General features: G+C 44.8%; 1 long non-coding RNA gene across 2 annotated transcripts; it reads left to right on the top strand.

Moving 5' to 3' along the window:
• The first annotated feature begins 2,427 nt into the window (after positions 1 to 2,427).
• On the top strand, positions 2,428 to 4,686 carry LOC119853815. 2 transcript variants are annotated; one of them, XR_005292227.2, is made up of 4 exons: positions 2,428 to 2,624; positions 2,873 to 3,055; positions 3,852 to 3,911; positions 3,999 to 4,686. It is a non-coding gene; the product is annotated as an uncharacterized LOC119853815 (long non-coding RNA). The 2 variants fall into 2 exon arrangements; XR_005292226.2 differs by lacking the exons at positions 3,852 to 3,911; positions 3,999 to 4,686 and having other exon boundaries at positions 2,873 to 3,229.
• The last annotated feature ends 20,550 nt before the right edge of the window (positions 4,687 to 25,236 follow it).

Here is a 25,236-nt window from a genome sequence, read left to right as displayed (position 1 = left end):
ATGAAATTAATTAGACATTTCATTTTGCTGCTTTGCTATCTAAAATTTCAAATGGAGGCTGACGGAGGATACATTTCCCTCCATATAAAATGTATAGGTTATATTATGAGTAGCCTAAACATTTGCACTCGGTACAGTGTCAGCTTACATAATAAAACAGGGATTGCAGTAATCCTGCATAAAGTCTACTTTGTATGTTGAGAAGTATTATGTATCAGGGTCCAACATGAAAAGAATCATGTCTCTTATTCCACCACTCTGGCCACGTACCACGTTGTCTTTACTGGAAGACTAGTGTTCATCATGTGTTTAAAACTAAGAGTGGGAGAGGTTGGGACATAACATTCTTGGGAGATGACACTATAAATACTACTGTCTTGCTTTGCCTTTGTGTCGTTAGTACATCTGGAATATTATAGTGTGAGCAGAAAGAGCATGCTATCGTTAAGGTTGAGTTCCAGCTTTCATTTAATGTCCCTTTTTTCAGCTTTTCATAACTTTCTCAAACAAGTAGGCTAGACATGTAGACTCTAAACTAGGAGACATACTCATCAGGGTTCCAAATTCCTCTCTGCCTCTTCCCCCTCTGGAGAGACACTCATCAATAGGCATCAAGCCAACAGCTCTACATCAAGGAATGTACAATTTCCACAAGTGTATAGTGTTGGATCAAGAAAATTACAGGCTCTGACAGTTATAGGGCTCTGATTTCCCCCCATTTTTTATTAACCAAATAATCAAGGACATTCCATGCAAAAACTAAGGTAGATAAGAATGGACTTTATAGAATGCAGACTGGCAGCTCCTCTTCATTTAGAGAGAAACATAAATGTTGGTATACACCTGGCTCTGTGCATGTGCGTGCACTTATGTGTGTGTGCATGTGCACACACACAGGTTAGTGACCTTTTGATTTCTACATACAAGAATCATGTACATTATAGCAATGCTGTTATTCTAAAGATGTCACTTCTCATGCTAGGATTCTTGTCTTTCCTCTGTCCATTGTGTTTCAGTGGTTACGTCAGAGACCGGACACTCTTTTATCAAAGACATATTTATGGTTTTCACCCACACCAATGATTTTTAGTGGCTTGTATTTCTGATTTATGCTAAGTCACTACACTGCATATGAGAAATGTGTTTCAGTAACTGGGCTGGCAGGTCTATAGTCTCAGTCCAGGGTGGCTGGCATGAGCCAGACATTTCTGTATCCACTGTGTCTGCCCTGGAGGCCTTGCAAACTTTGAAGACCAATGTTATTGATGTTAGGCTGAGGTGGCTACTGACGTGAGCTCTTGTACACAGGAACTGGGCAGAGGCCAGTTAGTTGAAAGATGCTAGTGAGATCTTTTATCAAAGGAAACAAATGGCATAATAACAATGTTTTTGTTAATTTCTCACAAGTACTTTATGGCTCCATGGAAAGTGGAACATTGACAAAAATCTTGAAAACAGTCAGGACTTGATAATAAATTGCAATGGTGAAATTTTTTTCCCCCCTTCAGTGAAATCCCTTTTCTTTGGGAACATTTTCTTCGTGGTTCAGCAGGACATGGAGGCTGATGGTGCATTAAGCCATATCACATTGGTGAGTATGCTTTGCAGCAAAATCACTACAAAGAATGTCCAAACCTTTTGTTTCCTTACCACATTGCTCTCTTACTTTTCTCTCTTTCATCTGTTCCCCAGGCTTGCCTCCCCCACAGGCGGGCAGTTCTAAAAAAGAGTAAAAGAATCCAACCAGTAAACGGAGACCTTAAAAACTGAAGATAGGAATGAGAAGGGAATTTCCCTTTACACTGTAAGGTTCTTTGATGTTCTGAGGTTCCACTGATATGGTAACACTTCAAAACTTGGTAAGCAGGGAAGCACTAATGGTGAAGTTCAGGAGGGGGCAGGGGACCGAGAAAAAATTAGTCACTGTTGAATCTGCCCAAAATGCAAGGAGAGAGACTAAACCATAGAAAAACCCTCACTATACTGTGGTAGGAAGGGAAGGGGTGCATGTGTATGAGACGGAGAGAGCGAGAGAGACTAAGTGTTTCTTATGCTCTCTCATCAATTGGAGGAGGATAGAAGAAAGGGTGACCATATGACACATGTGCCAGCCCCGCTCCCACGTTGCCATCCTGAGGTTCCTCTTAACAGGAATATAAGGTTGAGCACATTTTGTACTGCAGACCCAAGTATGTATGAAGAGCTTTTAAAACCAGACTATGGATTCTGTTTACAGGAAAGCTCACATGAGATAATAGCAACAGTGACAAAGCAAAGGAGAGAGAACATATCTGAGAGGGTGAGGTGGGTAGGAAGTTTATGTAACCCATGTGCCTAATAGGGAGATATCTCTTTAAGAGACCCATGCGGTGGGTAGGAGTGAGTTGTGTCTGGGTCATTGTTGCTAGGCAGATTTAGCCTTCCACATCCAAAAACACCTGAATTTTTGGTGGGGTAGTTTGGGGTATACTCCAATAGGTTTCCTGTTACTGGGGTCAGACTCCATGAGAGCAGTCAGGGCACCTGCTTTACAAAGGGCCACATGCCATGTGTGAGTTGGGAGAAGCTGAGCCCAGGAACAGAAAACAGGCTGTTTTCCCTAACTCTGAAGCATTTTGCTGCAGGTTAGTGATATTATTAACCCTCTAACAGGGAAGCATAGGTAATGTTAATAATTGCAAGGGGAAATTAGGGGGGAAAAATAATTTCTTCTATTTTAATTGTAGGCTTTGAATGTTGTTTTGATTTTAGCCAAACTGTTCTAGTTAAATTGTCTCAACAAGTGCGATTCATCAACTTTCCTTTAAATGTAGTAATGGGGAAAGAGTCATTTATATTTTGCTATTCTCAGTTTTGTGTTTTCTTGTAACAGGATTTTTTTTTTAAATCTACACTTACCTGATTAATCAGTGAGCTGACTGGCTAACAGTGATTTCAGAAGAGGAAGGGTCTGCATGGATTCCAATTGAAGATTCCTACAAGCAAGTGGAGGGAAGATGTTGTTTGACTCAGCAGACTATAGGTTTGGTGATGAAAGACTCTAACTGAGATTCAGGTGAACTCAACCTAAGCTTTTGGGTACTCTCAGTTTCTTCTCGCTGTTTCTGTGGGGACTGAACTGTTAAGATTTTAATTTGTTTTCTTTATTTATGTATAACTGAAGATAATCTATGTGCATTATAAAATAGCCATGTTATGTTGTAAAAATTAAATTATTTGTTTATCATAAGATTTTTATAAAGTATTTAATTAAATTTAATTTCTTTAGTTTCTTTTGGGATTTGAATGTGGGGATGCTGACCCTGTGCAATCCTTGCTGAAAATCCTTAGAGATTGAATTCTTGGTCTCCAGCTACTTTTCTGTGGGAATTCAGGTTTTTTTAGGCACTGGAGGAGGGCAATGAAGTGAACTCTCACCCACCCAAAGGTTACATTTACCCATATGCTTTCTTCCCTAAGGTCTTGTTTACAGGGTAAATTACTGTGTGGCAAGCTAGGGTGTGAATCTACAGCACAACAGTTCACTGTGCAGTAATGTTCAGTGTGGACACTGTTTTGAAAGTCCTGAAGTGCAGCTTGGCATACAATACTTTCAAGTAGTAGTAACTATTTAACTTACTGGCATTACATGTACAAAGTATAGTGTAGTTGGTAAGACAGAAGATCTAAAATAAACAGCAAAGATAGAAGAAAATGCCAAGCTGCACTCCAGGACTTTCGCTGTGCTGCAGCAGTGTTCACATGGGACATTACTGACCCTCGAGCTGGTGTGCTGTAGTTTCACACCCGGGCTTGCCCTGCGTTAATTTGCCATATAGACAAGCCCTAAGAAACGCTGTTTATTTTCACAGGAAGATTAAACATAGGACACTGTGTTTTCTATTCACTGGGAAGCTATGTTTTTCCATAAGGTGAGTTGCAAACATTATCATGAACTTGTAAGTGCTTGTTATATGTCTGCAGGCTGGCAAAAATCTAAAACATTAATATTTTTTCAGGCGAATGCTATTCTCATGCCCTGATTACTTTCATATCTCAGGAGTTTGGTCCTCCAGGTGAGCGTTCCTCCTAAGTGCTGATGAGATCCGGTCTCTGATGCCCTGGAAAAAGACTTGGTTTTCATTTTTAAAAGGAAAAAGTATGTTTCTAGCCACTTTCCTAGTATGGGCTGCACTTCTCTAGGATGAAGTTAGCAAACTGAATGGAACTTGGAGAGAGGAGTACAGGTTGCAGGAAGGAAGAGTTTGGAGGAGACACCAAGAAGTGAGACTTTGTGTACATGGCTGGAATGCTAACTGCAGTTGCAGCACCTCTATAAATTGTTCTCTTAATAAGGAACTAGTTTAGTTTTAGAAACGGTGTCCTTTCATGTTATTACCTGGTATGTGCTACATGAAACAAAGAGAGCTAAAGATATGTACACACTCACACACTTTTTATGTGAAGGAGTCAGCTATGTTTGAGGTGAAAGCCAAAGAATCACCATTCTAGCTGCTGCTAAGACAGCAGCTGTGGCACATGTGTATCTCCCATTGCTGTGGTAGCCATTGGAAGGGGAACTCCTTTTCTGCATCCACTAGCGCTACTTAGGAGCTCATTGGGTATGCACAACTTTGTTCCTGCAACCCCAGCTGCTGACTATTCCAGCAGGGCATAAGGAGCAGGATGAAAGGAGACACGGCGCAGCAGCAGTTCCACTGAGTGGGAGTCCCATGGTGTCTGCAATCCAGCTGTCTTGCCGCTGCTGGCTCTCTGTCCAGCCTGGAATTTGAAGAGCCTGTACCAGTGGTCTCCAAACTTTTGAGGGTCACATCCCTCCCTTTCCCCAGGCCTCTCTGCCCCCCGGAGCTGGGGCCAGGAGTGCGGCCCAGTTCGGTAGGTGGGGAGGAAGGCACACAGAGGTAAGGGTGCTGAGGCTGGGGGTGGATCTGGGGCTGGGAGGTGGGGGCAGGGCTGAGGACACAGCTAGGCGCAGGAGCGGAGCCACAACTGGGCTGCAGTGGAGGCAGGCAGCTGAGCCCGCATCCGAGTATGGCTCTGCACCTGGCCCTGCTCCCATCCCCAGCCTTGGCCTTGGGCCAGGAATGGAGCTGCAGCCAAGGGCTGAGGCTACGGGCAAGGCTGGGACCTGCGCTGAGGCTGGGGACAGAGCCAGGCGTGGGGACAGGAACCAGGACCACAGCTGGGGGTGGGGCAGAAGCAGAGCTGGTGGCGGGGCATAGTTTAGTGGCGCTCCCTTCCTACCTCCCCACCCATTTGGGGGCTGGCCCAGGCCCACTGTGCCTCCCAAACCATTCCTCCATGCCTCCTTGGGGGGCACATCCCCACGCTTGGGGACCTCTGGCCTGTACTGTGAAGGAGCATGGGGCCTTGTTTCCATTCCCCAACTTCTTCCCATCACTGAGGAAAGACCTACTCCTCACCCACGCATTTCCCACTTCTTCCGGAAAAGACCCAATCTCCCACGTGATCCCTCGCACTAGACAGGGCAGGTCACCAGAAGTAATGTAAATTCACCCACCTCAAGAACCCAAGGAGGCCTATTCCCTGAATGGATAGTCATGCTACTACCAGACAGGAACCACTCCCCACCTAACCAATCAACAGAGAGCTGTAGGCCACAGGAAGATCTGCCCCATGCTGCTGCTTTGATGAACGGCTGCCAGGTAGGGAAATTGTCCAACCCACCCCCCAACCCCCCCACTCAGGAAGTGAAGGACATGATTGAGAGGGATGGGGATGCATGAACTGCTGGATTTTCTTGGATGGGACTGGAAGCTTGGATGGACTTGGGGAGAGGAGTATGGAATTGATTGTGTTTTGATTTTTGGAGAAGAAAACATGTAGGGGATTCCATGTGTATTGCTGACTGGGGGTTAGAAAACTTTGGGGAAGCCCCTACCTTCTTAAAATTTAGGCAGCAGATCACTGTTCCTAAGTATATCCAGGTGTGTAGTTATGTGATCAGAGTGGGCTAACTTTCATGTAAGTGAATGTGTGTATTGAAAGTGCATGACCTGTATTCTTACATAATCTGAAATAAGAAACTGTTTGGAAGCATGAAAATATACAATTAAAAATATCTTTCAGATATTTTACAGGCAGGTCAGGCCCATCTGTGAAGGAAGCAGATCCTGCCTGAGATCAACTTAGATTTATACCTTTGAACATTTGTTTTCATGCCTCATGACACTAATCCACAAAGTTTTTTTTTTTTAAATTTACTGGCATTACATGTACAAAGTATAGTGCAGTTGGTAAGACAGAAGATCTAAAATAAACAGCAAAGATAGAAGAAAATTACTTCAATAACTTATTTATGGACTCGGAGAACTGAAGTAAATAAATGAGTTGGATAGAACCAGTATGAACACAAATGATTCTCTAGGCCAAAATTAACTAGGTTGATTCAATTTAAGTATCTTTCGTCTTACATCTAGATTAGCACTGAACTAAACCATTTCAGTTGCAATGCCCTTCAGGTATTTATCCCACATTTCTCTATACAGATCCCAGAAGCAGGTGGATTCTGGGAGACTTCGAAGGGCTAGCGGTGTGCTGTGGGACATCAGTGTAGAATTAGTGAAACTTTTTCACCTATTCCACATGCACAAGGGCACTAGTACAGTTCAGACTGAACCAGTTCATAGCTTTGTTGAAAACAGCTGACTACAAACAGTTCTTAGAGTACATATAAACTGGTTAGAGCACTTGGATGTTTTTCATGAGTGTTCTATGTGGTTGAAATAGATCTGAAAATAGTACATTTCTCCAGTGTAGGCCAGGCACATCATGAGTTAGGTTCTGACCATTATCACATGGGGGCTTCATGAAATTTCTTGAATTAAGACCTGGTTTTTTTCTTTAAGAAGTCATTGGGGGCACCATAAGTGGGATGTTGCTGCATAATGAGGACATCAGGAAAGACAACAGTGAAAATACCTAGATGCCCCAGCTTTTAACAGTTAGATTTTCAGGGATTCTCTAGGTTTCTCATGCTCTCAGGATGAAGGATGTGGAGGAAAGGTAGACTGCCCAGCAGTCTATCTATTTATGCCCGCAAAAGAAAAGCATTGTTGCAGTTCAATTTATGGTAGATAACTCGGTCACACTGGCACATTATGTCACCCCGGTAAAGGATGTGGGAGTGATATTTCTTCTGACAAAGGTCTGAGTGCTAGTTTTGGTAGTGGAGGCAGTGAAACGCTGATATAGGCCCTGATTCTTCTCCCACTGAAGTCAAAAACAAACTCCCATTGATTACAGTGGTGCAGCATCAGGCCTATATAGGGTGTGGCACATATGAGGACGCTGTAAGGCTGTCTGGGACTAATTTGTATGGTGTATCAGTGGCATTAGGTACGTAAATTTGAACACCAATAGAATTGTAAAACCAAAGACATAGAAAAGACTGTGGTAGAGGTCCTGCGTAGTACTGACTTGTTACTTACCCATTTGACATTTTCTGCTCTAACAGATGAGATACGTTGGAAAGTGTCTGCTTCTGTGAAATAACTGAATTATCCTATCAATAGCGAGATGTCTCTGAAGACTCAGTAAAAGGACACTTTAAAGAATGTGGAGTTCTTTAGTTATCCAATTAAAAGACTAAAACCATGGCTTATTGACAGGGCCACACCAAACTCATGATCCATTTTGGTCAATTTTATGGTCATAGGAATTTGAAATTTGTAAATTCCATGATTTTAGCTATTTAAATCTCAAATTTCACAGTGTTGTAATTGTATGGATCCTGACTCAAAAAGGAGTTGTGTGTATGTGTGGGGGTTGCAGGTTATTGTGTGTGCGTGTGGGTGGGGAGAGGGTTTCAGTACTGCTACCTTTACTTCTGTGCTGCTGTTGACCTGCTGGGCAGCTGAAGAGTGGTGGCTATTGGCTAAGAGCCCAGCTCTGAAAGCAGCCGCACAGAAGTAAGGATGACATGGTATGGTATTGCCACCCTTACTTCTGCGCTGCTGCCTGCAGAGCTGGGCCCTTAGTCAGCAGCTGCCACACTTCGGCCGCCCAGCTCTGAAGGCAGCAATGCAGAAGTAAGGGTGGCATGGGATGGTATTGCCACCCTTAATTCTGCGCTGCTGCTGGTGGGGCACCATCTTCAGAGCGGGGCACCTGGCCAACAGCCACTGATCTCCAGTCACCCAGCTCTGAAGGCAGTGCAGAAGTAAGGATGGCAATACCGCGAACTCTTAAAATAACCTTACAACCCCTGAAACTCCCTTTTGGGTCAAATCCCCCAATTTGAGAAACGCTGGTCTTCCCCCCCCCCCCCCCCCCGTGAAATCTGTATAGTCTTGGGTAATAGCATAGAAAAGACCAGATTTCACGGGGAGAGACCAGATTTCAAAGTTCGTGACGCGTTTTTCATGGCTGTGAATTTGGTAGGGCCCTACTTATTGCTCATCCAAAATTGCACAAGGATATACCAGAGTAATTGAAATTGTATGGCTAACCAAGTCTGCCTCTCTTCCAATCAGGGCAAGAGGAAGGCACTTTGTTAGGCGCACAAACATCCTCTTTTTGTACTTTTAATGAATGCGTTACTGATGTAGAGTATCCATAATGTGAGATGCTGAAGGAAGAGCTGCAGAAAGAATTGGAACAGCAACAGAACACTGAGGCAATGGGCTCTAGGATTCCTGCACCATTGTACTCCAGGGGAATTTGGTCTTTAATGGTAGTAGGATTGCATCCAAAGTAACTGATAGTTCTTTATTATCACCAGGATATTGTCCCCAGGAGCAGCATTTAAAGTTAGGTGTTTGCTTAGGTGTATGAAAATACTGGCAGTGGTTAAAGCCAATATGGTTGCTGATCTTCTGCTGGAATTCATTCACATTCTAAGAGGTGTAAAAAACACTCGGTGAGATATTGTTTGCTGGCAAGTATACCATCATTTTTGATGACTCTATGACAATTCCAACTGTGAAAGAGAAACCAGTTTCTAAAACGGTAAGCACTTTTGTTACACAGAAAAGTACAGGCAAGATTGAATGTTAATTCAGGAAGATTCTTCAGCTATGTAAGGGCAAGGATCATGCAATGATTTTGAGTGATTTGTGGACTGGATAGTTGGCCACTTCTTCTTTCTTTAAGTAAGCTCTATGGTCAGAAGCCCTCCTGAATAGGGAGCTCATTATTGACACCAGTTGGTGAATGAAGAGAGGCATGGCCCAGAGCTGCTTGAGAACTCCAAAGGGACAAATGCTCCATAGAGGAGAGAGTTCTTGGCTGGCATTTATTGGTGATCAAGGGAGAGTGAGGGGGCCAGGCCTCATTTGCATTTCAGTTATGTGACAGTTTGAGGTGTTTTGGTTTAAACATAGTTAATTTTTGAATTTGGGAGAGATAAAATGCTATTATGCCTGTTGGGGAAAGAAAGGACAAGAAAACTGCACCACATGTGGCTTGTGGGTCATCCCAACCAAACTGTAGTCAGGCACAATTGAATAGGAGTGCCTGGTCAAAGCAAAAGTGAGCCAAAAGGGAGGAAAGAAGGGGAGGTTTCTTGCCTCGATAGTAAGGATTACGTTGAGGGTAACCAATGCCAGTGGTTCCTTTCTGAAGACACAGCACAGAGCTGAGCTAAGGCAAGTGACACTTCTGAAGTGTCTCAGGCCAGAGTAGTAGATAGCAGCAGCTAAGCTGAGGGACTCTGGTGCAGTTCCCCTTACCCAGCAATCAAAGCTGAAATCACCTCAGCTAGGTCGGGTGGTAGAGCCCCTGGAACTGTCCAGGCGACGCTTCCCTTTGGGGCTCGAGATGGACCTGCCTGGATTTTTGGACTCCTCCAATCTTTGACAACAAACTGAGTGGAGAAGAGGGAAGTGTCTAGAATACATTGGCCACTCACAGCTGTGAGAGGAGGACAGAGGTTGACTATTGCCAAGACATCCTAGGAGGCATGAGTCTTACCTAATAGACTTTGTTGATTTATTAATAGCCCTGGGTGCCACATACAGTTTCCCAGGCCAGGTTCCTTAGCAAGGGGCTTGATTCTGTGTTATCTGAGTTTTTCAGAAGGTACCCCTAGAAAACTGCACCAAGCCTTTTTTGCTGCAGACAATCCCTGGCAGAAGGGTGACACAAATCAGAACAAAGAGACATTCCCTATACAGAAAATGCATCTGCACAAGCCACCAAAATACTGTCATCTATGTGTGCAACAGGTACCTATCGTATGTGGGAGGTCTGTTTGAAAGCCTGTGATTATGTCAGTACTCTGAAATTCTTAGGGTTTATAGACTCATTGGATGCTTTTTCATTGTACTAAGAACCATTAGTACAAGACGGTATAAGAGCAACATTTCAGGTAAGGTAAATGATGTCTCAGGAGCTTCAGGCCTGGCAGGAGGCGTGTAGGTTACAAATGCACCTGATACAGGCTTCAATACAGAGAGAGACAGTAATTCCCATTATTCTAATTACTGAACTTAACATTTTTGTTTGAGGTTTTAAATAATTGGAAAAGCAGATTAATAGAAAGTGGCATAAAATGTTAGAGTAGCTTCTTTTAGAATGGAGGATTTATTACACTGCATGTTACCAGAAACAGGAAGGGACTTAATAATTCCCCTTATATTTTCAGTTACATAGTTTTGCCACAGAGGGGAAAAAAAGACAAATAGCACCTGGAATGGCTGATTCAGACTATTTTATTTCTGGACTGTCAGTGAAAAGTGATTGCACGTAGAGTATATAGAAGCTTCCATAGTTTGAATAAAACGAACAAAAATAATTATAAGGACAAATGGGCCAAAACCTCTGATTTCCCAATGAAAGAGGAATAAGGGGATAGTAGCGTACACCAAGAACAGTGCTTCCCTTGCAGCCAGATAGATGCTCAATATAGGTTATAGAGTTTCTATTAAACCCTTACAAGACTATTGGACTGTGATGCCGTGTCCACACCACACAAAGCAGAGCAGGTTGTTAAGACAATTAACCTGACAGGCTGCACCTGGGAAGAGCCAGGGACTGAAGGGCTGATTGATGATGAAGCCCAGCTGGGCAGAGCCAGTCTGAGCTTGTACAAAGCCTGCAAGCTGAGATCAGAAGAGGGTTGCTGAGGCTGGAGTCACTTCCTGGGAGAAGGGTCTTGTGTGTGAGGCTAGTAAGATGGCAAAGAAAGAAGCAGTTTACAGTTTCTTCCTTGGAGGAGAGAATTTGGGCTGGTAAACCCAGAGTATGGGGCTAGAAGATAGAGAAGAGCACAAGGAAGGAGTCCAGGGAAATAGCAACAAGGTCGGGGAGTAAGTATCCTGTAGCTGCTAGATGTAGTATCACTGGGTTGGAATCCAGAGAGATGGATGGGCCCAGATTCCTCTACCAGCTGTTGGTAAAGTTGCACAGGTCCTGGCCTTGGACTGGAAGACCGTCTAGCGAGGCATAAGGAGCTTGTCTGGTAGGCCTCTGGTGCTATGGAAGGGGAAGACTATACACTGGTCTGGATGGAGGGCTCAGTCACAGATTGAGAGCACTGCAAGTCCTGTAAAGCAGGAATGTTGTGTGAGCAACCATCAGAAAAGAGGCATCTGACCTGAAAGAAGCTGATCCCTAGATGTGGCCACAGAATGTATGCTAGTGGTGAGTGAGCCCCATGGCAGGGCCATAAAATTGTCTCACAGGTAATGTTAAAGAAACTGAAGTGAGGAAGGAAACTTTATAATTTGCAATAGACCCTAGGTACAGAATTATTGGCAGAAAATTATATACATCAAAACAATGACTGGAATGGGAAATATTGAGTTTTCCCCTCTACAAGGTTGTTTTTGGACAGTGTAAACAACACTGAGATAGCGAATGCAAACACATGCACATGTCTGTAAAAATGTTATTTTTAGTAAGGAACCAAGCTACAGTAAAAGCTTGGAAGCCTGAATCTCCTGTGAATTGTAATAACTGGTTATGGCAAATCTAGTATATGGTAAAAATGGACTTTGGATATAATTTTGAGTGATTTAGGAGTGTAATTCTCCTTTTGGTGACTTGCATTAACTCAGACCTAGAGAACATAATTTTCAGTACATAGACATAACTTCACGTTTTCTGTACATGTCTAAAAATTTTCTCCTGGGGAGTCTAAATTGCATTGACTTTTCAGTGAGACTTGGGGCTCCTGAGGGATTAAGTCACTCCCGAAATGGGAAATAGGTGCTTTTTGAAGAGTTTGCAACTTGAAACCTCTCTGTTTGGCTTTAAAAAAAAAAAAAAAAAAAAGTAGACTCCTTTCTTACATCACTTGGCAGAACACTGTCAAACCCTGAGGGAATTGAACACACAGACTACTCAGTTTGAAATTTTGGACTAAACTTTTTTCTCTTTTGGGGGAAAAAAAAAGAAATAATTTGTGAGTGTTAGTGGAGTCGAGTGGAGAACTCGGAATGTCTGTTTCAGAATGGACGTTGCTAATGTTTGGTACTGTGGCAGGCGATGAGATTTACTATTTTATTTTGAAAGGGTGGATTGTGCAGTAGTTGTTCACTTTGGTCAACATGAAAGTCATGAGGCTACTCTTGTGAATAAATGCTCAACTGCTGTTCTTTGTTGTTCAGATGCCTTATTTAAGCTCTGGTTTGGCATATGGTAACCTGAAGACTTCTTGATGCTAACTGGCAGAGGGGTACATAAGAGTTACAGGAATCCCTTGGATCTGGCATCTACCTACTAGTCCCCCAAAGAATGTCATGCAAGGTCTCTAAGAAAACTGTGTCACACTGGTCAGAATCATTTTGAGATGGATGTATAGAAAACATATGAAATTATGTCTATGTACTGAAAATTTATGTTCTCTAGGTCTGAGTTAATGCAAGTCCCCAAAAGGTGATGCACTTACTCCTGATAGGAAGTGGGGAAGACACATTTATCTTATTCTGGCTAATCATGTGCAGATTAAGTATTGTATGGTTTACAATGGATGCCCATTTACAGTTAGGGTTGCCAACTTTCTAGTCGAACAAAACCGAACACCCTTCCCCTTCCCCAAGGCAAGCCCACTATATTCCCCCTCCTTTGGTGGCTTGCATCTCCCCCCGCCCCTCACTTTCACTAGGTTGCAGCAGGGAGTTGGAGTGAGGGCTCTGGGGTGGGGGTGCTGGCTCTAGGGTGGGGGTGAGGGGGATCCAGGCTGGGGGTGGGGCCGAGGGATTTGGAATGTGGGAGTAGGCTGCGGACTGAGGCGGGGGTTGGGGTGCAGGGGAGGTGAGGGCTTTGGGCTGGGTGTGTGGGTTTTGGGGTGGGGTCAGGGTTAAGAGGTTTGGGGTGCAGGAGAGTGCTCTGGGTTTGGAGGGGGCTCAGGGCTGGGGCATGGGCTTACCTTGGGCAGCTCCCAGTCAGGAGACCTCTGCTATTGTGGCTTGCCTTGGAAGCGGCCGGCAGGTCTGGGTCCTAGGTGTGGGAGGTGGAGCAGGAGGCTCTGCGAGCCTGCAGGGACTGCCCCCATAGCTCCCATTGACCGTTTCCCAGCCAGTGGGAGTGCAGAGCCAGTGCTCAGGACGGGAACAGTGTGTGGAGTCCTGTGGACCCCCCCATTTTACAGCCAGACCTGCTGTCTGCTTCCAGGGCACAGTGCGGAGCCAGGACAGGTAGGGACTAGCCTGCCTTAGCGCTGCAGCACCGCCAACCGGACTTTCAATGGGCCGGTTGGTGGTGCTGACCGGAGCCACCAGATTCACTTTTTGACTGGGTGTTCTGGTCGAATACTGGACACCTGGTCACTTAATTTACAGTCTCAGCAAAAGATTAATCAAGAGATTGCTTGAGCAGAAGGGAAAAGTCCAAAGCAGCAGGGGTAATCAATGAACTTTTGGAAACGATACCAGGGGTGCAGGTGAATACGCAGTTATTTCTTCAGTCTGTGAGGACAAGCCACTAGAGGTTTTATGAGATGGGATCTCAGCCAAACTGGCTGAAAATGCCAAGAAAAGAAGGTGGGATAAGCTATCTTGTAGGCGACGGGGATGTCTTGTGAGTCAAGTTTAGGATTCAGAAAGCATGTTATGATTTTGTTTTATATGCAACCATTTGTTACCAATAGTCTCGCTCTATTACTTGAACCTCTTGATAAACTTATTCCTGTTTTCATTAGATTATATATATAATATAATCGGTTAAGTGCTGTGTGGAGTGTGATCCTGACTTGAATCCTGCAAGCTGGTGTGTACGTCATTCCCAAGGGAATAGTATCAGAGTTCTGTGCATGTTCATCAGAACAGGGGCTGGGCACTCCAGAGGCAAGTTCTCCAAGCATCTAGGTTGGTGTGTGCCTATCACTCACCTGTAGAGAGAGCAGCGCCTGCAGAGGCTTAGAAGGCAATGCTTCTGTTGCTAGAGGCTGGTAGTTTCAGGGAGCTGATCCCACCAGGCACGGACAAGACTTGTGCTAAGGGCAGATGTGAGGCACCTTGCCACCAGCCCTGGCTACCCCTGGGAAAGCACCATACATATAAGGAGCAGGGGTGTTACGATTAACCAAGGTATCAGAAAAGGATTTTCGAAACCACTCAGTGTTGACCTTCAAAAGGAGAAAAATTAGGTCAGTGCTGATTGTTTTTGAAAATTTCAACCTAGATGCCCAAGTAGAATAACCACCATTGCCAAGCTGCATGCAGCTTGGGTATTCATATTTGTGTAAAATGGATAATTTAACTTCAATAAAACCACCAATTTTTTTTTTTAAAGAAGCTGCTTTGACTGTAGTGTGCTACTGTGCAGGGCTTTCATATGGAATGTGGTCATGTGGATAGTGTCATGGGTTATATAAATGTTGAGTGTTGGCTGAGGAAATTGCAATTACATTTGATAACATTAGAGTGGAGAATTTGTGGAGTTTGTCACATTTCAATTAATGTGAGATCTAAGTGAATAGACAAGTTTCCTCTTTGTTTAGCCTGTGCAATGTCCATTCATAAATCTCAGGGTTTGAATCTGTATTCTCCATTAGTCAAATGTACTTCAGGTAGGTAAATCTTCTTCATGTTATAAGAAGGCAATCTTACACTGCCTTCTTTTTATCCACATAGCATAACCGTTCACTCCTGTAACATTATCTAGATGGGTACATAAATCACTCTCCAAGTGTTGTTTCTGAGCTTATTGGTAAAGAAAATGCAGGTTACAATAGCCTGTCTAGGCTTGGCAAATGTGGGGGCACACACATTTTCTAGTCTTACGAGGCAAGATCTGCAACCAGTAAGGGACAAAGTGACTTTTGAAGATCTGTTAAGCTAAGTGCATATTACTGTTAGTTCTGCTTATCTCTTTTCACTAGCTTGATAGACGCTTCTTGTACTGGACCTTCTCAAGCTTATGTGAAATAAGCATGTAAGAGTAAGGGAATTACAATTTCAGGGAAACTGACTGTTTTTCTTACCACCTAGAATGGAAAATGAGGGCTAACTGAGCACAGGTGAAGACCATTCTAATGTGCTGCAGGATGCTCCCCCCAGACCACTTCAGGCCCTGCCCCTACTCCACCCCTTCCTCCAAAGCCCTGCCTCTTCCCGCCTTCCTACATTCCACCCCCTTCCCTGAGCTCACCCTGCACCCCATGGAACAGCTGAGCTGCAGTGGGTATGAGGCGCTGGGGGAAGGGAGAGGTGCTTGGGGGCAGGGGGGGGGGAGGAAGCCTGTCAGTGGGTACTAAGCAACCACCATTTTTTTTTCTCCCATGGGTGCTCCAGGAGTTGGCACCTATGACTGTAAGGAATAAGGAAGCAGTTCTAGTGAGTTTTATCTTGCTGTTAAAATCCCAGAGAGAATTTCATTATAAGTCTATATTTGAGGTCAAGCTGCATGTAACACTGCTTGTAACAGAGAACTGCATTCTTCTCCTCTTGAGTGTATGCTTTCTCTACCTGCCTTTTGTTAAATTAATTCCTTAAATTTTAGTAGGATTGTGTTCAGAGATGCAGGTGAAAACTAGAATAGAATTCTGGATGTGTAGAAGGACACTTATGTCTTCTGTACAAGTTTGTTGCAGCAGGTAGAAAATACATTAATAACAAAAACTAGTATCACACATTTTAAGCTGTAGTTTTCAATAAGGGGCTGTGATGAGGGCACTCACCTCTAGAGTGCATTCTAGTGACTGGTTTTGGTACTGCTGGCCTTTCTGACCTGGCTTCCTTTGGACTCAGCTGACCTCGCTAGTTGGGTTTTCAGTGGCTCAGCCCTCCAGACAAAACACAGTCAAAACTGGATTCCTTCTGAGTAGCAAAGAGTTCAACAAACTATCTGCCCTCATCAGGGTCTTCAGCTCCATCTCTGGGCCCTCTAAATTCAGACCTTCGTTCACGCCTCTAAAGGAACCTTGTTGCCTGCTCAGGGCTTAGACCTCTTCACCAGTGGCTGGTGGGGGAACCCAGGCCTGACCACTTTTCTGGATTCCAACCCAGGGATCCTATAAATAGCAGCTACATACTGCTTCTTCCAGTTCACTGCTGCTATTCCCTGGGCCTTTTCCCATATAACCCCTTTCTCTTCACCCTTCTCTCGGGGCTGAAGTTCTCGGATCCTCTTACTCACTGAATGCAAATGCTACCCACGCCTGTCTTCTGATGGTCTCTCAAGCTCCTATGCCCAGCAAGGAGCACCCTTCTTTGCTCCTCTGGTCCCAGACAGGAACTGACCAGCTCATCCCTGCAGCTCCCTTTATCTGAGCCAGCTGGGCGCTGCTGGTTGCTTCTATGCAACCTGTCTAGGCAGGCCTAGACGACCCACCTCATGGTTCCTTTCCTGGGTAGAGGTGTGGTAAGACTATGAAGACCTGGTATACCCTGTCACAGGGACAAACTATAGAATGTTGTCATTTTACATTGATGGAAGATGAGCAGTGGTGGAAATGCTATGACATTGGATTCTCTAGAAGACTGAGATTACCTACAATTAATAAAATTTTGATAATTCTAAACAGCTCAAAATATGAAACTGTTCTCTCTCATTCACTCAAAATGCTGCCCTTGCAATATTTTGTCCTTTTATCCCTGGCACAGGAATGTTAGATTTTTGGAGAACTCGCATAATAATCTATATATGAGCTTTGCCCAAAGTAAACGTACAATTAGAAGTTGTCAAATGAGACTATACTACAGACTGTAGGTTGAAAGTAGGAAGCTGTGCTTAGCAGTGTCCGATGGGCTCATTGTGGATTTTTTCCATGTTGCCCTATTAGTAAGATTCCTTCATGATTTTTTCCATTTGCATTTCAGTGGTTTCAATAAGCTATTTTGGGGGGGAAAAACTCATTATTCAGATTATATTGTACAAGTTTGGTAGAAAAAGAACATTCCCCAAATGGTTTTGTACGGAGATTGATAATCACCTTTATTAATTTGTAGTCTATATAAATTATAGATGAATGTTTCAGAAATTGACTGACTGAAAACACAAGGTTATGATGGAAACTTGCATGTTCTTAACTATAGTAGTCATTAGAGCTTTTTTGGGGAGTAAGAGTGCCATAATCCCTATCGATATTTTTCCCATGTATGCCCAGAATTATGTATGCTAAATTCCTCCTTTGGCACATGCTGGATTTGCTTGCAAAATATAGAACTCATTTGGTAGTTTAAAGGAATTGTATTAGAATGGCAATATCTTGAAATGGTTCTTCAGGAAAATTTTTCTGGTAATTTTTGGTATAAAAAAATCTCCTCTATTTATTGCTTTTCTGAAGTTTGATTCAAACCAGTAGAAAATTTATGAACAGTAAATTGCCCCTGCTGAAGCTGTGCTCTAATATGTGCCATGCAAGAAGAGCCATAACTCTCTGATAGCAATTTACTAACGGTATTCTGTAAGAAAAGTGTGTGTGTGTGGGGGGGGGGGGGGAATGAAAAGGATCTTTTCAGGTCTGTGTCTTGTGTGGCTTTAGCAGCCAGATGAAAGAGTCTGTTGCCTAAACATCCTCCTGCAGGATAATTGCCATAGCAGCTCATATAAAAGCAACAGTAGAAAGGTGTAAAAGTCATTAACTAGGGAGAAATAGGAAGCAATCAGCAACACTTTAAACTAATTATTACCATGAAATTACACTCTCAGCTTGAAATAAGTACCTGGGGTCTGTTAAAGCTATACAGGCCTCCACTGGCTTCCATCCTACTGCAGGGGTGTTGGTCCAATTTGTAGAGTGGGGGTGCTGAAAGCTATTGAACAAAACTGTAAACCTTGTATACAATGGAAACCGCTTCAAGCTGGGGGTGCTTTCCTACTGAGGAAAACTTTTTTCTGTTTGTTTATAAAGTGTTAGGATGTGGTGGATTTAGGTATTAAGCAAGTGATTCAATTTACTTTGTCCCAGGCTGTTGATGGATATTAGTGCAGTTATGTTCCTGTGTGTGTGAGAGCACGGTAGCTTTTCAAATCAATGCCCTTATGAGTGGTGTCCTCTGAAAGGATGTAGTTCATAAGTAGCTGTTTGTGACAGTAACAGTGTGCATATGTCTTATTTTTGTAAGATCGTCTGGGTGTGAGATGAGGGGGGAACACATGATATAGGATAGGTGACTTCAGAAAGGGGTCAAGAAAGACAGAGGTACAGTGGGGTTTATCTCAAGCCACTAGGCTGTTGCTCTGTCAAGCACAACCAGTTCCCTGGGAACTCTGTGGAGTACCAGGAGGGAGATGTTTTGTTGGCACTCTGCCCTTAGCATGAATGCATCACCTCTATGAATCATCCAGTGTCCACTGGCACAGGCCCCAAGCTTTCCCTAAACACTTGTATGCTTATTCTCTCTCAATTCCCACCAAATAAGCAAGAACATTGAATTAAGGATCAAACAAGTCTTCACAGGAAGCTCTGAAAACTTTGTCTGGGAATAGTTCTGGCTGTACATCACTTTTTAGAGTGGGGTTTCTTTTAAACCTCTCATTTTTGTTGTAACATTGGAGGGGCAGGGCACAATGACATGATCTTTGAGTTCATCAGCTCTGCTGCTTAGCCACAATTATTGATTACATCAGTCCTCTATCAACCAACTCTGAAGTCACAAATATGATTATAACTCCATCAGGAATAAACAGGAGCAGATAAATTCTTAAGGGCTTGTCTACACTGGTAACTTACAACGCTGCAACTTCCTTGCTCAGGGGTGTGAAAAAACACACATCTGAGCACAGCAAGTTTCAATGCTGTAAAGCGCCAGTGTAGACAGTGCACCAGCACTGGGAGCCACACCCCTTGTGGACATAGGGGGGTGTGGTTTTGTTTTTTTTAAGAGCGCTGGGAGAGCTCTCTCCTGCTGCACTGCGACCATACAAGGTATGTTAAAGTGCTGCCACCACAGTGCTTTAGCTTTGCCAGTGTAGACAAGCCCTAAGAAACACCTCCTTTTATAGATTTTTTTTTTCTTTATGAATAGTGATCATTATGGTTTCATATAAATCTCAAAGTTGAATATTTTTTTCAAAAATGTATGGGATCTGTGGAAAAACAGTGGGTTACTGTTGAGGGAGAGACTGTATTTTTGTTCTGTTTGTACAGCACCTAGCACAACAGGGTCCATGACTGGGGCTCCTCGGTGCTATGATAATAGCAGATAATTAATAATAGTATGATAAATGCAGCCAACTACTTCATCATTAGATGGCACTTTACTTTTAAATCCGATTATCAGACTGCAGTCTTGTTCACATTTTTCCCCTCCCCCCCAGGAATTTCTGGATGAACTCAGGATTTTATCCTGACTGTACCTGTCAGGAACTTGCAATGTTATCACTTAATGACCCAGCTTGTATGCTTTGCTTACAGGGATTGATTCTGGGACCTTTACACAGAAAAGTTTGAGCATCTACCATTTTAGCTAAAGAATATTTGCTGGCTGTGTCAGTAGCAGACTCAAACTATCATACATGTTCCAGTGCTAGATAGAGCCACAGTGTGGTTAAAACAGCATATGTTAAAAACAAATTTTCAGTTACCAGGTTTTTAAGTGTGGAAATTCCAAAATGATCAGTAAGTGCTTTAAAAATATTTTAAGCATATGTTGCTGTATGTTTCTCTAGCCCTCAGTGCAGGATATTTGAACTAAACATACAATACTTAAAAAGAAAAGGAGTACTTGTGGCACCTTAGAGACTAACAAATTTATTTAAGCATAAGCTTTCGTTTACTTTTATGCAAATCACAATACCAGAAAAGCTTAATTCACAGGAAAATAAGGGTAATGTCATTTATCAGTCATGCTGCATTCCTATGGCTACAGAGGTAGAATTCTGGAAGCTGGGCTCCAAAAACATAAGTCCTACTACTTGGGTTAAAGGAGATTTTCCAGCTGTAGTGGGATTAAGGCTCATCTCCTTTGTGATCCAGTCACCACAAGGTGACAGTCAAACTGTTCAAGAAGGTGTGACTGTGAAGGCAATGGTAGGCATTAGAACATAGGCCCTGAATGGGTTAATGTGGGCTTGAGAGCACAGATGGCATCTTGGGCTGCTGTACCTGGAGGACTGGCCAACCTTAACTGATGATGAAGCCTGGCTGGGAAGGGACTAGGGGCAGAGTATAAGTAGAGGAAGCTGAGAACAGAAAAAAGCTATGGGGGAAAACTCTTCAGTCACTCTCTGAGATGAGAGAGTTGGTTTTGGGATTCTCTCCTGAATAGAGATGTCTGGCGGGAGGCCAGGAGAGAGATGAAGCAGCCATTGGGAGTGGTGCAGGCTCCAGTGATAAGCCCTGATAAAAGGGCATGATCTGGACTTCCAGGGGTGGTGCTGAGTGGGAGGAACAGTTAGGGGGATTTAAGACATGAAAGGCCAGGCTTGCGGAGCATGGACGTTGGCTTGTTTGGGATCGCAAGGGAGCGCCCTTCAAGAAGGGTAAACCTAGAGAAGTTCTGGGGAGAAGGCCTGGATAAGGCCATGATAGAAGAAGCTCAGGGAGGTAATGGGTGGATCTGCACAGATGTAACTTGCCCGCTTGGTACAATGTCCCTGGGATGGAACCCAGTGTAGTGGGAAGGACTGGATTGTCCCACCAGCCACTGGAGAGGGTAGAATGAAGCCCCAGATATAAGGGGACAAGGACACTGGAAAGCTCTGCATCAACCGGGTGTAAGGACCACAGGACCCAGAGTTAGGGCTAGAGACCTCATGTACAGACATCTGGAGAGGTGGTGGACTTAAATTGTGACCTGGTCAGAGGACTGAGTTATGGGAAGAGACACCACTGCCTGACAGTTGGCAGGGGGTGCTAGAGAGGAGAGCGCCTGCTATGCCACTCCCAGCCACAAGGGGGTGCGACTGCAGCAAGTGAGCTCTTTCACAACTTAGTTTGCAGAATGCCCCTATTGTCCTTTCCGAACAGGCATGAATTGCATGTACAGCCCCATCTGAATAGTGCAGGGGACTTTATCCAGTTTCTTCCTTCAAGGTCTTGTACCTACTCTGAGAATACTTATGACATGGCATCCTTCTGGCAATGTGTAGTGTACATAGCCATGGTAGGGGGCTACATGGGTATAAGTAGCAGTGTAGATTCTAAGGCATGGCTTAGGCAAGTAGAGACGTGAGTACATAGCTTACACAATCTCTACTTGTTCAAGCTGTGCAATTTTTTATTTTAGCAGTATTATTCCGCTGCCTCCCCATTGCTGGAATCTTTCCCCTCTCAGAGAGACTGTGTTGGAGGAGATGCAGCTGGGAAAGGCGAAGCCTGCCCACCCCCACACCCCACCAGAGCCTTCCACTGATGTGTGGCTATATACTGCTGTGTGATGCATCAGGCTTTCCACTGTGGTGCTGAGACTACATCTACTATACACTGGTGGTGGTGGCTAGGGTTGCCAACTTCCTATTTGCAGAGAACCAAACGGTTCTGCCCTACCCCTTCCCAAGGCCCTGCCCCAGCTCACGCCATCCCCCCCCTGTGGCTTGCTTTCCCCCACCCTCCATTACTAGCACACTTTCACCAGGCTAGGCTAGGGTGGGGGTGGGGCTGGGGATGAGGGGCTTGGGGTGCAGGAGGGGCTTAGGGTTGGGGTGCGGGGAGTGAGGGCTCCAGCTGGGGGTGTGGGCTCTGGGGTGGGGCCAGGGATGAGGGGTTTGGGGTGCAGGAGGGAGCTCAGAGTTGGGGCTTGGAGCACAGAAGAGTGTTCAGGGTGCAGGCTCCCTGCAGCGCTCCCTGCAGCACTCCCCTCAGGTGCCTCCCCAGAAGCAGTGAAATGTCCCTGCGGCTCTTAAGAGCGGGGGCAGCCAGGGAGGCTCTCTGCACTGCCCAGAGCCCCAGCCCCCATTGGCTCAGATCCACAGCTAATTGGAGCTACGGGGGCAGAGCTGGCACTCGGAGCAGATCGCGGAGCTTCCCTGGTCAACCCTGCACTTAGGAGCTGCAGGGACATGTCACCGCTTCCCAGAAGGTGCCTGAGGTGAGGGCCACAGGGAGCCTGCGCCCCAAACACCCTCCTGTGCCCCAGCCTGCCTGGGGCCAACCAGACTTTTAATGGCCCTGTCAGCAGTGCTGACCAGAGCTGCCAGGGTCCCTTTTCAACCAGGCATTCCAGTCAAAAACCAGATGCCTGACAACCCTAGTGTGGCATGTGGAGTCGCATCACCTGCTCGAATGTAAACTTCCAACTCCGGAGGGCACATGGGTGCCAGAACAAGGGGGCCCAAGGCCATGGCCCTTCCACTTTTGAAAGTGGAAGGGCCTGGCCCCTTTCCCCTCCTTTCCCACCCAAAGGCCCCCATCCCCAGCCAGGCCAGAAGCTGGAGCCTGGCCCAGAGCAGCTGGGGTGGAGGAACCAGAGAGCAGCCCCCAGCCTGTGTCTCCATCCCCTGGGTCCCCTGCCCAGGGCATATGGAGGGTCTGTGGCTCTCCACAGCTGCCAGGGTGGCTCTTTGGCCCCCAAGGCTCTGTTGTGAGCTGGGTCTGGGTAAGAGCCACGTGGGGAACTGTGGATCCTCCACTTGCCTTGGGCAGAGGGCCCTGGGGGTGGGGACATGTGCCAGGGGCTGGTTTCAACCTCCCCCACCCTGGGCAGGTGAAGGGGCCCAGGCTCCCTGGCCCTGCTATAGCTTCCTAGATGGCCAGGGGGTGGGGGGTAGAGGGAGGCAGGAGTGGAGCCATGGAGGGGGTGGGGCTTCATGCCCCCCCTTTTAGGAAGACTCTGTTGCCCCTGAGAGGACATACATATGCACACTAGCTTTGAGATAGCACACTAAAAAAGAAATGCAGCCCCCCCTCCCCTGCAATTCAAATGTATATGTACCCTTAAAGTGAGCTGTGAAACTGCTTTATTCCTTGTGTTAATACATTATGATCCTAATAACACATGTGGTGCTTTTGGTATATGCTAGTATTGATTTTATGTGAAGTAAAAACTATTCATGTCCTTATTTATTACACCTTAACTGTAGGGGGTATAGTATATAGAGCAGTATAAACAAGTTATTGTTTGTACGAAATTTTAGTTTGTACTGACTTCACTAGTGCTTTTTTACGTAGCCTGTTAAACTAGGCAAGTATCTGGAAGGAGTGTGCTTACCCCAGGTTGAGAGCCACTGCTTTATAGTGTACAGTACAAGTTGTACAAGACACTAAATGAACTGTATAAAGCAATCTTTATCTGTTGCTCTTCTGGCAATGTTTTGTCCTATAGCTTTCTATGTGCTACTTTGCTTGCTAGTACTATCCTTCCATCCTCTGCAGCGTTCCTTTAAATACAATCTGAAAAGTGATAAACTGTGTGCCCATTTCCAGCATTCAGACAGCAGGTCCAAGACTTCCCTTCTCCTTGCCCTCTGATCCTGAAATTGGGTATGCCATCTTGCCTTAATGGTTAATAAGGAGGAAGTGCAGCCTAGCAGGTGAGGTACTGTACTGGGACTTAGGAGCACTGGGTCAGTTCCAGGCTCAGACACAGATGTCATGTGTGACTATGACCAAGTCACAACTCTAGCCTGTGCATCAGATCCCCCTCTGTAAAAGGAGGTAATACTTCACAGTATCTGAGTGTCTGTCTATCGCAGGGGAGATGGGGACTAGACTAATGCATAGATGGTTGTCTGCATGTCATAGGGATCGAGCATTTGCATGTGAGGAAGAAACAGAGCAGGAATCTGCTACTTCTGGGACAAGAAAAAGTGAAATAGACACAACAATATTGCTTAAAATATGGATGGCAGGGGAAAAAGCAAAAATTAGTTCACTGACATGTAAACTGTCCTCACGTGTCATAGCTACACGCTGTCAACATTTCTCTTCACACACTCATGATGCGGTGTAATCCTCTCCTCCTCCTCCTCCCAAGACCAAATGTGAGATGAAGACACCCTCTTCTTCCCCCCCCCCCCGAATAAATTAAAAAATTTGTCTGGAAAGCTGTACACTTCAATTGTCTGAGGCAAATAACACAATGACAGCAGTATTCTGATTCAGCATGTTGAAATCTATATGAACATTTTAAGAATTTTTTAAATATTTGTATTGCAGTAGCATGTAGGAGCTACAGGCATGAACCAATACGCCACTATGTGAGGCAGTATATAAACAAAGAGCCCCAAAGAGTTTACTATCTAAATATGGGTAGTGGTGTATTGACAGCCTAGGGGTGCAAGTCCCCTGCTTATCCACAGAACAGAAATAACATGGAAAGCAGAAGTACCAGATTCCTTTCTCTTCCTAACCAATGTGCTTCTACTCTGATGTAGAGGACTCACCTCTAGGTGCATTCAGTCTCAGTCCTTGGCATCTGCTGAGACTGCCAGCAAGGATGCTAACTAGTCCCCAGGGTGGGAAGGTTGTGATGAAGTCAGTTGTCTTCTTGATTCAGCATTTGGGATACAAACTCTTCATGTTTTGGGGAGAGGGTCTGTGATGGAGGAAAATGAGTCTACAGAGAAGTTCAGTTGAGTGGTGGTTACTGAATGCCCTTTAAGACTCTTCAGACCTTGGGAATGCAAACAAAGGTGTATATTTAAAGTGCGGGGGGGGGGGGGGTTCCCCCCCTTTGGCCCTTTGTGGCCTTCTTCCTTGACATGGGTATGACTGAATCAAGATTCCACAGTGGAGGAATAGGAAACTTTAAGCCATAGGTTCTCTGTCACATCCACACTCCAGGCCCAAATTCCTGCTGATCTCAATCAACTTAGCTCAACACAATATTCTTCTCAGCTCTTTTGCGTAGCCAAAAGCAGCAGCAGCTTTAACCACCTGGCTGCTGATATTTGAGCAAGACATTTCCTTTACGCCCAGAGCTGTGATTTATATTGTAGTAAAACCTG

The sequence above is a fragment of the Dermochelys coriacea genome, chromosome 3, assembly GCF_009764565.3.
Source record: "Dermochelys coriacea isolate rDerCor1 chromosome 3, rDerCor1.pri.v4, whole genome shotgun sequence".
In the NCBI taxonomy this organism is placed as follows: domain Eukaryota; kingdom Metazoa; phylum Chordata; order Testudines; family Dermochelyidae; genus Dermochelys; species Dermochelys coriacea.
The sequence above is the reverse complement of the archived record's forward strand: the minus strand, read 5'-3'. Positions and strand labels throughout refer to the sequence as shown.